Raw genomic sequence first — 13,027 nt, 5'->3', positions numbered from 1 at the left:
CATATTTCATGGTTCTCTGTGAAATATAGGCTTATATTCCATTTCATTTTATGCAATAAAAAGAACTAAACATGTAGCTGAGTGTATGTATTTGTGCGTGTGTGGGCGCACACATGTGTATTCCTTCACAGACACTGTCTGCGGTACACATTAAACCAGTGCTACATTCGTCTGCAGACACTGCTTTTAGACCAGTGCTGCACTCTACCCTTTTCATTGCCTGCAATTTGAACTCATCACTATCTACCTTTCACACCATCAAGGCCGGTCCACATTCCATCACGACCTCCACTTCACCCGTCCTATCAGCATCAGGGCTTGTATCATGCATTCCCTCAGTGCCTGCACTTCACTCTTCATAACGGTCACCTTGCCCCTATCTCTTGCAGCAATTGTTGACAGACTAAAATGCTGAGACATGGAGTTAAAATGGCCTCGTCCATAAACGAAGGCAACAGATGCTCCGTGTTCCTATTCGGCTGCATTGTGTGATGTGTAGTTAGGTGTTTGTTTTTATCTACCCATCCAGTGTGAGTGTCGCTCAATAAAGTGCTAGAGCTTTGTTCTGGTAACAAGAAACTTCTCATGCAGCTGGCTGTGGAGGAATGTCGATCTCAAAGGATGCGCGCCGCAGGGTTTTGCCACCTGTGGTGGGTTGAACGCAGGCGCTAAGGGCAACTCTTGCTGCACAGTGGAGTAACGCAAACTGTTGGGGTTTCCTTGCAGAACTTGATGAGGGGCTCCTGACACTCTCATATCTCACCAATAATCATTTGCCTTGGGCTGAATGGGCCCTTTAAAAGGACCTGGGGTCTCCCTGCACCGCAGTGATCTGTATTAAGCCCCTGTGAGCTGCCCTGACCTGCTGCAGACCACTTTTAATGTTTTCTGCAGGCTTTAGTTGCATCTCCGGGACAATGTCACTGAACAGGAACACGCAGACTACTCTGCTTGCAGTCATACAGCTTTCCGCTCAGGAGATTAGAGTGCAGCACGAGATCATATAGAAAAAGAATGCTCGGACAACATCACCGGGTTCTGACACGCTTACGGTTACAGTCATTTTATGTTATTTAACACTCAATAACGGATTAAGAAGACACCACAAACACTCTTCCCTGATCACTTCCCCATGAGGTAGCATAAGTATGGTAGCTATGATTAGACAGGGCAGGGATCTTCACATTAAGCATGGTCTTCCAGGGAAGGCTGCCTTTATGGCAGAAGACCATAGACATTGACTGGACTGAACATACTTCGGGAGCAGAAAAACGATAGTATGTGAAAGGTTCTCTATCAGCACAGATAGAAGATCGTAAAATATACATTTCAAGTCCTACCAGATGACACCAACATCAATTTCACCTTTTGGGATGTCTGAATAAATTGCACTACGAACTTAGTCTACATATTATCTCATGAATGTTGGAAATTAATGAACCAAATTATTTCATGTTATATATTATTATATAAATAAACCTAACCATTGAATTTATAGGCGTCCCCCTCCTCCCCAACTGCCCCCCCCCCGTACATACTGCCAACAGTACCTGGACTGGGAGAGGATAACTTGAGGTGTCACAGAATTCGCTTTCAGTTTTGTTACTCCAGGTGGTTGGAAAGGGAGGGGGGTCGTTATATCAGGTATATCATGGTGTACCAGTCAAGGTTATTTGGTATAAGATGTGCACTGTGTCCTTCAGTGACTGTATAGCTGGAAGACAATTTATCTTGATCTTTTAAAGAATGTATATTGCACTTGTATGTACATCTTACATAAAGCTTGTTGCAAAAATCCAATAAAGTTTATTTAAAAAAATAATTTTTTGATCAGCGTCTGTGATTTCATGTAATACATATCACCAAATTAATCAAATAGTCTCTGCCGTCATCTCTATTACAGGGGTTATTGTATATCAACTCACCCCATTAAACTATGCCGTCCTAAGTGTTGCTGTTGTGTAGTTAATTAACACCTTTGCAATTTCCTCACATAAGCCGGCATCTGCAACACAAACAAAAATAACAGTACGTTTGTGTGGATTCTGCTGTAGTGGTGCATACTGACACCATCTTATATACCATATTGCAGTGGTCATCCTATAAAAAGTTAACTCAGAACTCTATCTGCCTGATTCAGCCTCTTATTCAAGTACATAGCCAGCAAGGTTTTAACATCTACATTTTTCACGTATCTAACAAAGGCAGGTAAAAGCAGTTTGTCACTACATTTAAAACATTTTTTAATTGCAGCATTACAAGTCCTCAACCCTAGTCCATGGAATGATTGTTTTAAGATGCATCGCCTTTTTACTGATCACTCTTGGACAGAGGCAGAAAAAAATTACTCAGGGGTCGATTCCGATCCTGGAAAAAAAAACGTCCGTACGATTCGTATCCGGAGCCCTCTCCGTACGAATCGAAAACATGCTGTACGACCTGACGAGTACGAACCGGACCGGGGTATGAGGACGCGATTCGTACGGTCGTACGGAAAAGCACACAATCGCATACACACCGTACGGTGCGTACACCCCATGATCGTGGGGTACAGTGCGTACCCCTGCGATCTCAGGGTGTACGCACCGTACACCCAGCGAACATAAGGTACGGTGCGTACACCCCATGATCACAGGGTACCGTACCCCTGCGATCATGGGGTGTACGTACCGTACCCGGGGGTGTCCGTTCCGTACCTGTTTCAGGGCGAACTCTGCTTTTACGGCTGTTTTCAGCTCCCGTAGAAAAAGGGTTGTACGGTGCGTACCTGACACGAATCGTACTTGCTGGGTCAGAAAAAACAGCCGTGAACCGTACAGATGTCGCGTACACCGAGTTCCGAGGGAGATTCGTACGGGGATTTGATTCGTACGGTCTCTGTACGATTCGTACGGAGTCCAGCTCCTGGTACGAATCGTACTTCGTCGTACTTACAGGGGACGTTGCAGGGTACGATTCGTATGGGAAAAACGCTCTGAACGGATATTCGAAGCGGTTTTTCCCGAATTGTAATCGACCCCTCAATATATAACTTGTAAAATTCCAATAAATAAATCCATTTATTGGAAGTTGTCTTATTTTTCACTACTGACCAGCGTCACTGAAACTAAACAGCCTAGTATGCACAAAAACTATTTTTATACACTTTCTCAAATTATAGGAAAAGTAGGCTATATATACGCCTTTATGCCTCTAAAGGCAATATAATCTGAAATTTTGTAACCTCTTTTTTAGTCTTATATCATACAGGGTCACAGAAACTTAGCAGTATTCCACTTTTTCTTACATAAAGCCAATATGCATTGAAAAAAAAATATGCGTGAGGTTCTTCATATAGTTTTAAATGATACATCAAAGCAAACAAGGGTCTAACATCTAAAGATGGATCAAACGGCTGCAGTATTGTGGGGTTCAACCTTTGAAATTCCAGACATTCGTATGCTGTCCAGGGTCTGGAAGGCCCCCCCAAGATCTCACAAATCCCACTGGAGCTGATTATCTCCCTCCCTGGAACACTCCTCTCTTCTCAGACCTCTGCGAGTGCTCTGTAAAGCTCTAGGTCACCTCTCCCCACATCTGATAGAGTACGTCTACGTATCCCATATACTTCCTCTAGCAACAATGCTTCTTCTGCCCTTGGCCACTGTTCCACCAGCCCCCTAGCAAAAAATTGAGCCTACTCCTGCATTCCAAATACTGGCTACCAGTTTCCCAGATGAGGCTAGAGCAAGGTCCAGCAGTTTATGACCCGCCTTCTTGGGTGTAAGTCTGGAGATACCGCCCAATAGGCAGACCTCGGTGATACATACATCTCCCTACCCAGGTGCCACAATTTTCTCCCAGTAAGTGAGTACCACAGGGCAGGCACTATAATCAGATATGTAGAATTTGCGTCAAACCTCTTTTTTCAGGACACTTTTCAAGAGAACAAATAAGCTCTTGTTCAAATGCCCCTCTTTTCTGAGCTCCTTCTGGGTGGTATTCGGGGTTACAGACCACCTATTGGACTTAGCTGTATAAATGATTAGTTCTTTCCATAAAATGGTCTTGACTTTCCAGGGCTAGCACTTTTATTCATATCTATGCATCTAATTAGCACAGCATTACATACCTATTGTTGATTTTCCAGAACAAATTCCAGTCTTACTTGAAACTGAGAACTGGAGCAGGGCACAATAAATAACAGTGTGAATAAATGACAACCAGAAAGAAAGCTTGTCCAGAAGGGACTCATTGCCATAGCTATCGGCTGGTAAGAAATCTGCACAAATAATTTGTAATATAGATTTTGAAGAAGGGTCGGAGATGCTAGCATGTACATAAGAAACTCTTTATATTTTTAGGTTGAATTGATGATTTGAAGCTCATGTCTCCCATGCAGCCAAACACTCTGATATCCAAGATGTTGATCTTGTAATAGGTTCTCCCTAAAATAACCAACTGTGATTCATAAGCTTTTTCCCCCCAATTATTAATGAATATGTTTTTGAAAGACTGAATATTAAGAAGCTGTTTGCACAATTGTGGTCCTTGCCAGAAAGAACATGCTGCAGGCCAAAACGTATCTGATCTAAAAAGACTGTTGCCCATGTGTTAGAGAATTAGCACTTCTCGATCCCACTAATTTATTGGACCTAGAGCTATCATTCACAAGGGCAAGACCTATCCGGGCAACAGATTAAATAGCAGACTCAACAAGCAACCCGGGTTCAAACCTTATTTTGAAAATATTCTGCTTAGTATGGAGTTATTCTTCCTTCATTTAGTATAAACCTAGCTGTTATAGTACAGCTGCTGGATTGCTCCGAAAGGTAGTGGGGGGGGGGGGAGGGGGGGGGGGGGGGGGAGATTCCCCTCAGATGAAATATACTCCACAGAAAAGTTTTGTTTATACCATCAAACGCTGTTTGAAAGTCAACGGAACAAGCTATAGAGGAGTCATTTCAGTTATGAATCCAGTATTCCATATTTGTTCTGCTTTGTGCGGTTATTCACAGGATAATGAAGGTATGTATGCAGAAAACATGAAGTCTGTCACATATCCGACATAGTAGTGTGGGTCACTGGTTAGAGGCGGCAGACCCGAGAGCAGAGGACGGCCCGGGACCAGGGTTCGATTCCCGGCGCGGCAGGTTTCTGGACCAGGGTCAGCGGACTCGATAATTCTCTCGCCTCGGTGCCCACTCTGATCAGCGATCACACTCGGCAACTCTGGGCATTAGCTTGCCTCATCTTCACTAACGGCCCTACCAGACCGCCGGGGATGCCTGGTCTCACCCTGGAGATACCCATTAAGGGACCATCTCTCAGGGAAGCCAGGAAGGGTTTCGCAGCGGTCGAAGCGCCTTGGGACCCTACGGGTAAGTAGTGCGCTATATAAATGCCAATACATTTACAATAACTATGTCAGAAATGTACCTGATAAAGATCTGTATTGTCTCCTATCTTTTGTTGATGGTCCCAAGGTAGCCCTCATTAATGTGTACTCTCACCCTACACCAATCACGCAGACTTCACATACTTTGGCCTTGCTTGACACTCTACTTTTGTCCCTTCCCACTTCTGTACATAACGTTACAGGGGGGGGGGATTTTAATTCTCATTATGAACCATTGCCTGGCATCAACTCTATAACCCACAATGAAGATTCGGCATGGTCCATCCCAGAATGCAATATGTATCCTGCTTGTGGTTGAACCCCCTTAAGGGTGCAACTCTATAAGCTTACTGTCTCCCATTCCCTTAGAGCATGCAATGGTAGATTCCCTCTGGATACTCCTGGTAACATCACTTACAACAGGCCTGGAAGCAGCTCCACCATAGATTATATTATGGTTAGTGTTGAATTTTGGGGCTGTACACAAAACTTTTGGGTAAGCCCTAGGCCCGATAGTGACCATAATCCATTGGTTCTGGAACTGAAATCTATTGCGGGACATAGTAAAAAACATCCCTCTGAGGAGCTTGTCCCTCACTCCAATTTAGCTGTTGGCAATGGAGGGAGAAGGGTTAGATGGACCAAATTTGTACAGGCCAAGGAGAAGGTTGCTGCACTACACAATCTTGATGAATGGTTAAAATCACGCTCTACCATCTGAGCACCAAAAGAGCCAACCTCGTATCTGTCTGGATAGTGAAAGTGCCACATATGGCCCTACCAGAGCAAACCTGAAAAATGCTTAAAAACCCTCTATTTTTGCTATGCTTGAACAGCAAAGTAAATCCCATCAATCCGCTGAATCCTGGGGTTATAGACCTAAGGCAAAGGCCAAAAAGACATATCTTAAGGTAACGGAATGCACCAGGCCCACACTAATGTAAACATGCATTTCTGGTGCATTGAAAAACAACGAAAAACAGTAATTTTCCACCGTCTCAAGACCAACGCCCTCTCACACGTACACAAGACCCAGCTAGTGCAGGTTGACACATCTTAGGAAGTTGAGACATCGGGACTTTCCACTGAAACATTATTTTGAAACATTGCTTGCACAAAGTAAAAGCCGCAACCTCTCGCAATAGCAGTACCTATCGTAAGTTCCGCTCGCACATATATTTTTAGAAATGTACAGGACAGAAGTCTTTGTTTATGTTCTGTGGTGAAGCATGGCCAACCAACCATTGAGACACCTGACCGCCCCCACTGTCCTAGGACAATGCGGTCAAGCCACCTGCGTCAGAGAATACGTCAGGACAGTGTTAGTTCTGTGATTTTAGGTATAAAAGATCCACCTTCACAATTAGAAGGCAGAACTTTCCAAGCTGACTTTTGGCCGGTTCTCCAGTCGACTGAACTATCTGATTTGGGACTGCCTGAGCCTACTCTACCAGGTGATGCCTTCCTGAATGAGATAGCTTTTCAATCTTCTTATTATTCTTAGCTAGCCATATGCTTTTTCATCCATACCCAACTCCTTACATTATAGATATAATTTAAGCATAAGATCCTAGAGGGCTCTTCCTCCCTAGATAGGTGCTTCAAGGCACTAGGCCAGATAGAAATGTTCTCCATTATAACCAAGCTGAAAATGCAATTGTGCATTCTTATGCCTTTTTAATCTTAGCCTCTGTTATTTTACTCTTGCTAGAATACTTAGACCTGTGAGAAGCTACTCCACAGAAAGTTGTGTGTAAACATAGTATTCTCTTAGGCAGGATTCAATGCCTTCTTACAGCCTCTAGCCTACACCAGAAGCTGTATTTTACTAAATTGTTACTTTTGTTCACTTTGCAGCTTCTTTATAAACACTTGATATCGTGCACAGATTCTGGCAGAGTGAAGCCAGGCTTTATTGAAGAGTGTTCTTTAGCAATACACCTCATTGATATACATGTGTGTTAAATAATAAAATGTGCCACTCCAACTTGACAAGTCGTCTTTTCACATTATTGTTTCTTCTTCCTCAGTGTGTTAATGAAACGATTCTCCTCACCACGTTGAGTGTGGCCACACCCTAGGAGGCTAGGCTCGAAGGGGCCTGTTACCCTCCCTCTGTCAATCTCGCCATTCCCTTTCTAGAGAATGCTTTTAGCATACCACACGACAGTTTTAGCCAGGTCTATCTCTCCTCTTTTCAGAACATCCATCAAGAATTATGCGGTAAACTAGCGGGTTTCTTTTACACTACCGCTAACTCCAAGGCACGATCTCATAGTAAAAATCAATGGCACAATAAATCATGTGGCTTAGCCAAACGTGCCCTACTAGTGGAAATTAAAAAGGGAACTCCCCTGAGCATAAGAGGTGCTAGGGCCCATTATAAGAAAATGATTGCCGAGGCAAAGCGGTAATGGGAGTCGGACAGATGGGAGAACATTAAATCTTCCCTCGATAACCATGACCTAAGAACTTTTTGGAACCTTGTCAAGTCTGGCAATACTGAAGGAGCACCAGCAATTGTGCCCAATGTTAGCGAAGCTGTTTGGAGTTGTCATTTTAAGAAATTATACTCCATAGACATCGAAGATACTATCCTAGACCCACTAGTCGCTCTTGCGATCCCCAGTTCTACAACTGATTCCAGTAGTATAGATAATAACATCCCTCCATGTACTATGCAAGAAGTGGGGGTGGCTCTGGATTCCTTACTACCAGCGAAGGCCCCCGGCCTGGATAAATTCCCTGGCGACTTGTACCGTAGCAAACGCAAGGTTTGGGCGCCCTACCTATAGGTATTCTACAATGCCCTCCTTCAGGGCATGAAGCTACCTCCAACCTGGCTGGGAGAAAAAATTGTGCCAATATTCAAAAAGGATTCTCCTTTAGACCCGGCGAATTACTGCCCAATTAGCTTAATTGAGGTCTCCCAGAAACTATATGCACGCTTTTTATTGGCAAGATTGCAGTCTTGGATGGAGGAACATCAGATTCTTACACCATTACAAGCAGGATTCCGGTTGAAGGTTTCTACCATCGACCAGGTATTCAGACTGCAAATGATTCACTGGACGACTGTCATTATGGAAGGGGGCAGCTTGTACCTTACCTTTGTCGATCTAAGATCTGCGTTCGACATGGCCAGGCGTGACAAGCTCTGGGCCATAATGAGAGCCATGGGTGTGCCACCATATTTATGCGACCAGATTGAACGCCTGCAGAAAGAAACATTTGCAAGGGTACAATTTGGGAAAAGAGGGGAACTAACAGCCCCCTTCCCGGTGGAAAAGGGGGTCAGGCAGGGCTGTGTCCTGGCCCCAACACTTTTTTCTCTCTTCCTTAATGGCTTGATTGCTGATTTATTGGCCACAAAAGATTTGGATTCCCCCCGGCTGGCGAACCGTAAGATTCCTGCACTTATGTTTGCGGTCGACACGCTTTTTTATCCAAGTCCCCTAATGGATTGCAAAGGACTTTGGCAGAGGTTTGTAATTTTTGTAAAAATAGAAATCTTGAGATTAATCTCTCTAAGACCAAATATATGGTCTTTCACGCAAACACTCTCAATTGTCCTCATCCGCAAATGAATGGGATAGCTTTGGAGAGAACGTCCACTTTTGAATACCTGGGGGTCAGTATCAATGACCAAATGGATTGGGGGCCCCAAGTAACAAAAGCAAACCTTAAACTGACACAATCTTCCGGTGGTATTCTTAAGGTCCACAACAAATGCAGTTTGAAAATGGTGGGCCCCCCGGTGGAAATCTATAAGACTCAAGCCAGGGGGAGCCCTCTATGGGGTCAAACTGTGGGGCCATTGCATTGTGAATTCACTGGTTCTGACAGAGGACCACTTTTTTAGACGTCTTCTGGGGTTCCCGAAGGGTACACCACTTATCCCCTTGAGGTTAGATCTGGGAGTTGACCCTTCTAAAGGATATAATTTCCAACCGCCCCCTCCTCTTTTGGCGACTGCTCTGGAGCACCCCCAATCTTGTTTTACAGGGAGAAATTAAAGTATGTCCTGTCCATCTTGGGTGCGGGGAAGTTACCATGGCTCCACCACATTAGACACCTTTGCACTAAAATCGGGAGACCTAATCTCTGGACTTCACTGGAGGATTCATGTCCTCTCATTTCCAAGAAACTACTCTCCCTGGCACTAAAAGAATACAATCTGGCGTGTCTAGTAGAGAACAGTCGATTGGGTGCCCTAATAGTTTTCTGGAGGTCAAACATACTTATAAATTTGAAGTGACTCTGGACAACATCCAGCCCCTCATGGCGAAGAAACTTTACCTGCAATTCAGGCATGGAACACTGCCATTAAGGGCTCGAACAAACAAATGCAGAGGTATTTCTACCACTCCCTTGGGTTGCCCAGGCTGTACTGAAAAGGAAGAATCGGACCTCCATGTTGTGGTATTTTGCCCCCTTTTATAAAAAAGCAAGAGTAAGGTGGATTCGGCAAATATGTAATAACTTGGGTCTCAGGAACTACCTAGCAGTATATAGGATCCTGAAATATTACTCTACCCCATTGATAGCATTTGCCACCTCAAGGTTTTTGTTTTCAATGTGGTGCACTCGCAGAGCTAGGATCAAGGCTATAGAAAGTCTCCCAAGCTAGGTTGCAGTAAATGAACTTTTAGGAATAATAAGCATCTACTATTGTTGAATAATCTTGTCATTTGGTGTTTGTCACATGTTTCCCTCCCTATTTTTATCTTCAATTTTAATATTTTGTAATATGTTATATTTGTATCTCGATTTTACTCACACTTTTAGTCTGGTCGAATTTGAATTATTTGTCATTCCGTTAAATTTTAAAGTTTGCCCTTCACATTTGGATAGACTGGCTGGTTCTGCACGTTTGCAGTGGTATTCGTAGCCGCTGAATACCGGGAAAAGGAGCACTTGAGGACGATACCTTTATAAGGACTTCTCTTTGGTGCACTGCCACAGTTGGTTACATAGTTTATCTATACTAATGCATCATAACAAGTTAAAAAAGCACACCCTAAGTACTTAACATTAAATAATTAATTCTCGCACAGCTATCAAACATTACTGACAAGAGAAGCAAATGATTTTTAGTTGCACTGAAGATGCAATTTTTGGTCAAGAAACAAATGGTGGAACTTGAGGTTATATCGAGCTCAATATATAAAGGACTTTAAATAATATTTTTTTCAAACCTTTTTAATTGTTACTCTAACGTTTCGATCATACACTGAAAAAAAGAATATCGGGGACAGTACACAAAATCTTATTTTGGTGCTTTCTGCCTGGCTTTTCGCGGTGGGTGGGGGACTCGAACAGGTGGCCGATATTTTTTTTCTTAAAAAGGTGACTACTGTACTTGAGTGGAAATACATTTGAGAGAAATCAAAGAATAAAAGTTAAAAATACACATTCATCCCGTAATAAGATAGCAATCGGAGTTTTAAGGGGGAGGGGGGCAGGAGTGAGGGGGCCTCGCTGGGATTATAAAAGCTTACCTCGCGTTACAGCCATCGTGTCCTTTCCAGCGTAGCTCACCTGCTACACTGGTCAGTTTATTTGATGTGAAAATGAGTGTGGATAAACGAGTGTCCATATTCATTACGCAGAAACATTGCTGTGCGTTTATAGGAATGTCAGCAAAGAGCCAATGTGAACAAACGTATGTACCGAAATATGTTATATGTATATATATATAGACGCCGATCGATGTCTATATGATTTCTTTAAGTACTTAGCAAAAACATTGTATAAAACGCACAAAGTATCGTTAATCCTGTGAGGAACGCATCCCCACAGCTGGACGCGAAGACTCAGTGTAGAACGGGCGACTTAGGTCCTGCTCTCCTTCCAATCAAACAGCCCGCAACATCCGTTGTTTTCCTGAACCCAAAACCTCTGTTGCTCTCAGCTGAGATGATAAATAAACGCTAGACCCCGCCCCCTTCCATCTTCCCTGGACAGGTAAAACAGTCGTCATGGAAAAAGGCTTAACTCCTGTCTCCTGCACAGAACAAAAGATGTGTTGCGAATTTCCCATCCGGTGGCGGTAAATTCTTTGGCTACCATTAAACTACTGTTTTTCTTTAGCACTACTATATTCCAAATCAAACTAGCAGCCATGGCTAGCTTTGCTTTGGAAATCAATTGAAGCAATAGCCCGCGATTGTACCACAAACGTACATATAAGGTAGAATTGAGCATGACTAAATATGTTTTTCAAAGTGATGACTCTAACCGTTAGGTTGGGTTTTTGCAAATCCCCTCGAAAGAGACTTTTCATTTTCCAATATGGCCGCCACGTTCGCGCTATTGCACAGTCATCTGAGCGCGTATGTTTTTCACGTTTAGCGACGCATGAGTTCGCTCCTGCTACCTAAAAAGGGTTGGCTTAGTGTTTTCGAATAGAACATTAATTTTTTGAGTAATTGTATTCGATTTTGGGAAAACACGTGCTCATAATTAAAATGAATGGGAAAAAATACGTTTCCAAGTATATGAAGTAATATTAAGAATTGTAACTATCACACACGCAAACGCATACTTCCGTTTCCAATAACTTCCCTCGATTTATGTATGCTTTACAGTATGAATCAGGTGTGTTTCCATGCCCATCAATTCACTGCTGATAAAGGGGCACGCTAGTCCAGCACTTCTGGTCCTTTTCATTGGCCGGAGAGCCTAGCGATCAGATGACGTCAGACAGTTCCTTGATTTTTAGCCGAGGGTTAATGTAAGGGGCAAAGTCAACAAGGCTAAAGGAAACTTCCGGAATCAGAAGTCTACGAAAGAGTTACCGGAGTCCCACCCTTCTGCCTGGAGTGACGGATTTTGTTTGGTTCTCCATCTGAAGCCCAAGAGAAAGCGATCAGTAGCTAGCAACCGTGAGATACCTGAAGCTACACGGAGAGCTGCAACATGACTCGGTTCTACGCGTTTTGTAGTACAACTCTTCTGTTTAACATGTTATGCGCTGCTGATCAGAATATGAAAGACATTGCGCCCTGGTGACGTTAAGAGAACACAAATCGCCCTGGATATGAACTACAGTGCGCGTTTCTCATGTGCTACTGGGTGTAACACCATTTTTTTAAATTTACTTTGCTGATTTGATGTTGGAAACTGCTTTGCACTGCTGATTGGAAGAAGGGATCCGGTGTCTGCTTCTGATCGGGGTATGGTACATACTTTGCACTGCTGATCGGAAGAAGGGATCCGTTTTGTGCTTCTGATCTGGGTATGGGACATACTTTGCACTGCTGATCGGAAGAAGGGATCCATTTTGTGATTCTGATCGGGAATGGGACATATCTTGCACTGCTGAGCTGGATGCACGACGCACTTTTACGCTTGTGATGTATGGATGTAGTAAAACCTTGCATTGCTGTCCAACGTGAATCCGCCTGTACACTGATGAATTGGTATGTGCCACTGATCTGCGACTGACTGTAACATTGCACAGCTTGTGAAGGAGTGGATTCAAAACTGCTTAAATGATCTCGAAGTAACATAAAGTCATTTCTGGCCTAGACATAGCTTATGCTATACACTGCAGAATTTAATCTGGATGAAATACAGCGTGCCCTGCTTAAATGGATGACAATGTGCACTGCTGATCAAGAGATTGCACTTCTGATGTAGCACTGG

General features: G+C 43.4%; 1 protein-coding gene across 4 annotated transcripts in view; it reads right to left on the bottom strand.

The window, feature by feature from the left end:
- FAM217B (family with sequence similarity 217 member B) overlaps positions 1–11,561 on the bottom strand; it is a 207,106-nt gene extending 195,545 nt beyond the window's left edge. The window contains exons 1-2 of one of the 4 annotated variants that reach the window (XM_086932655.1): positions 10,879–11,280; positions 1,926–2,005 (exon numbers count right to left, since the gene is read on the bottom strand). The gene's annotated coding sequence lies outside the window, so the exon portion shown is untranslated. Of the gene's footprint in view, positions 1–1,925; positions 2,006–10,878 lie in introns of all 4 variants that reach the window. The other 3 variants (XM_086932654.1, XM_086932656.1, XM_086932657.1) reach the window with 3 other exon arrangements.
- Between the last annotated feature and the right edge of the window lie 1,466 nt (positions 11,562–13,027).

Source organism: Lissotriton vulgaris, chromosome 7, assembly GCF_964263255.1.
Source record: "Lissotriton vulgaris chromosome 7, aLisVul1.2, whole genome shotgun sequence".
In the NCBI taxonomy this organism is placed as follows: domain Eukaryota; kingdom Metazoa; phylum Chordata; class Amphibia; order Caudata; family Salamandridae; genus Lissotriton; species Lissotriton vulgaris.
This window is presented reverse-complemented; position numbering and strand designations above follow the sequence as displayed.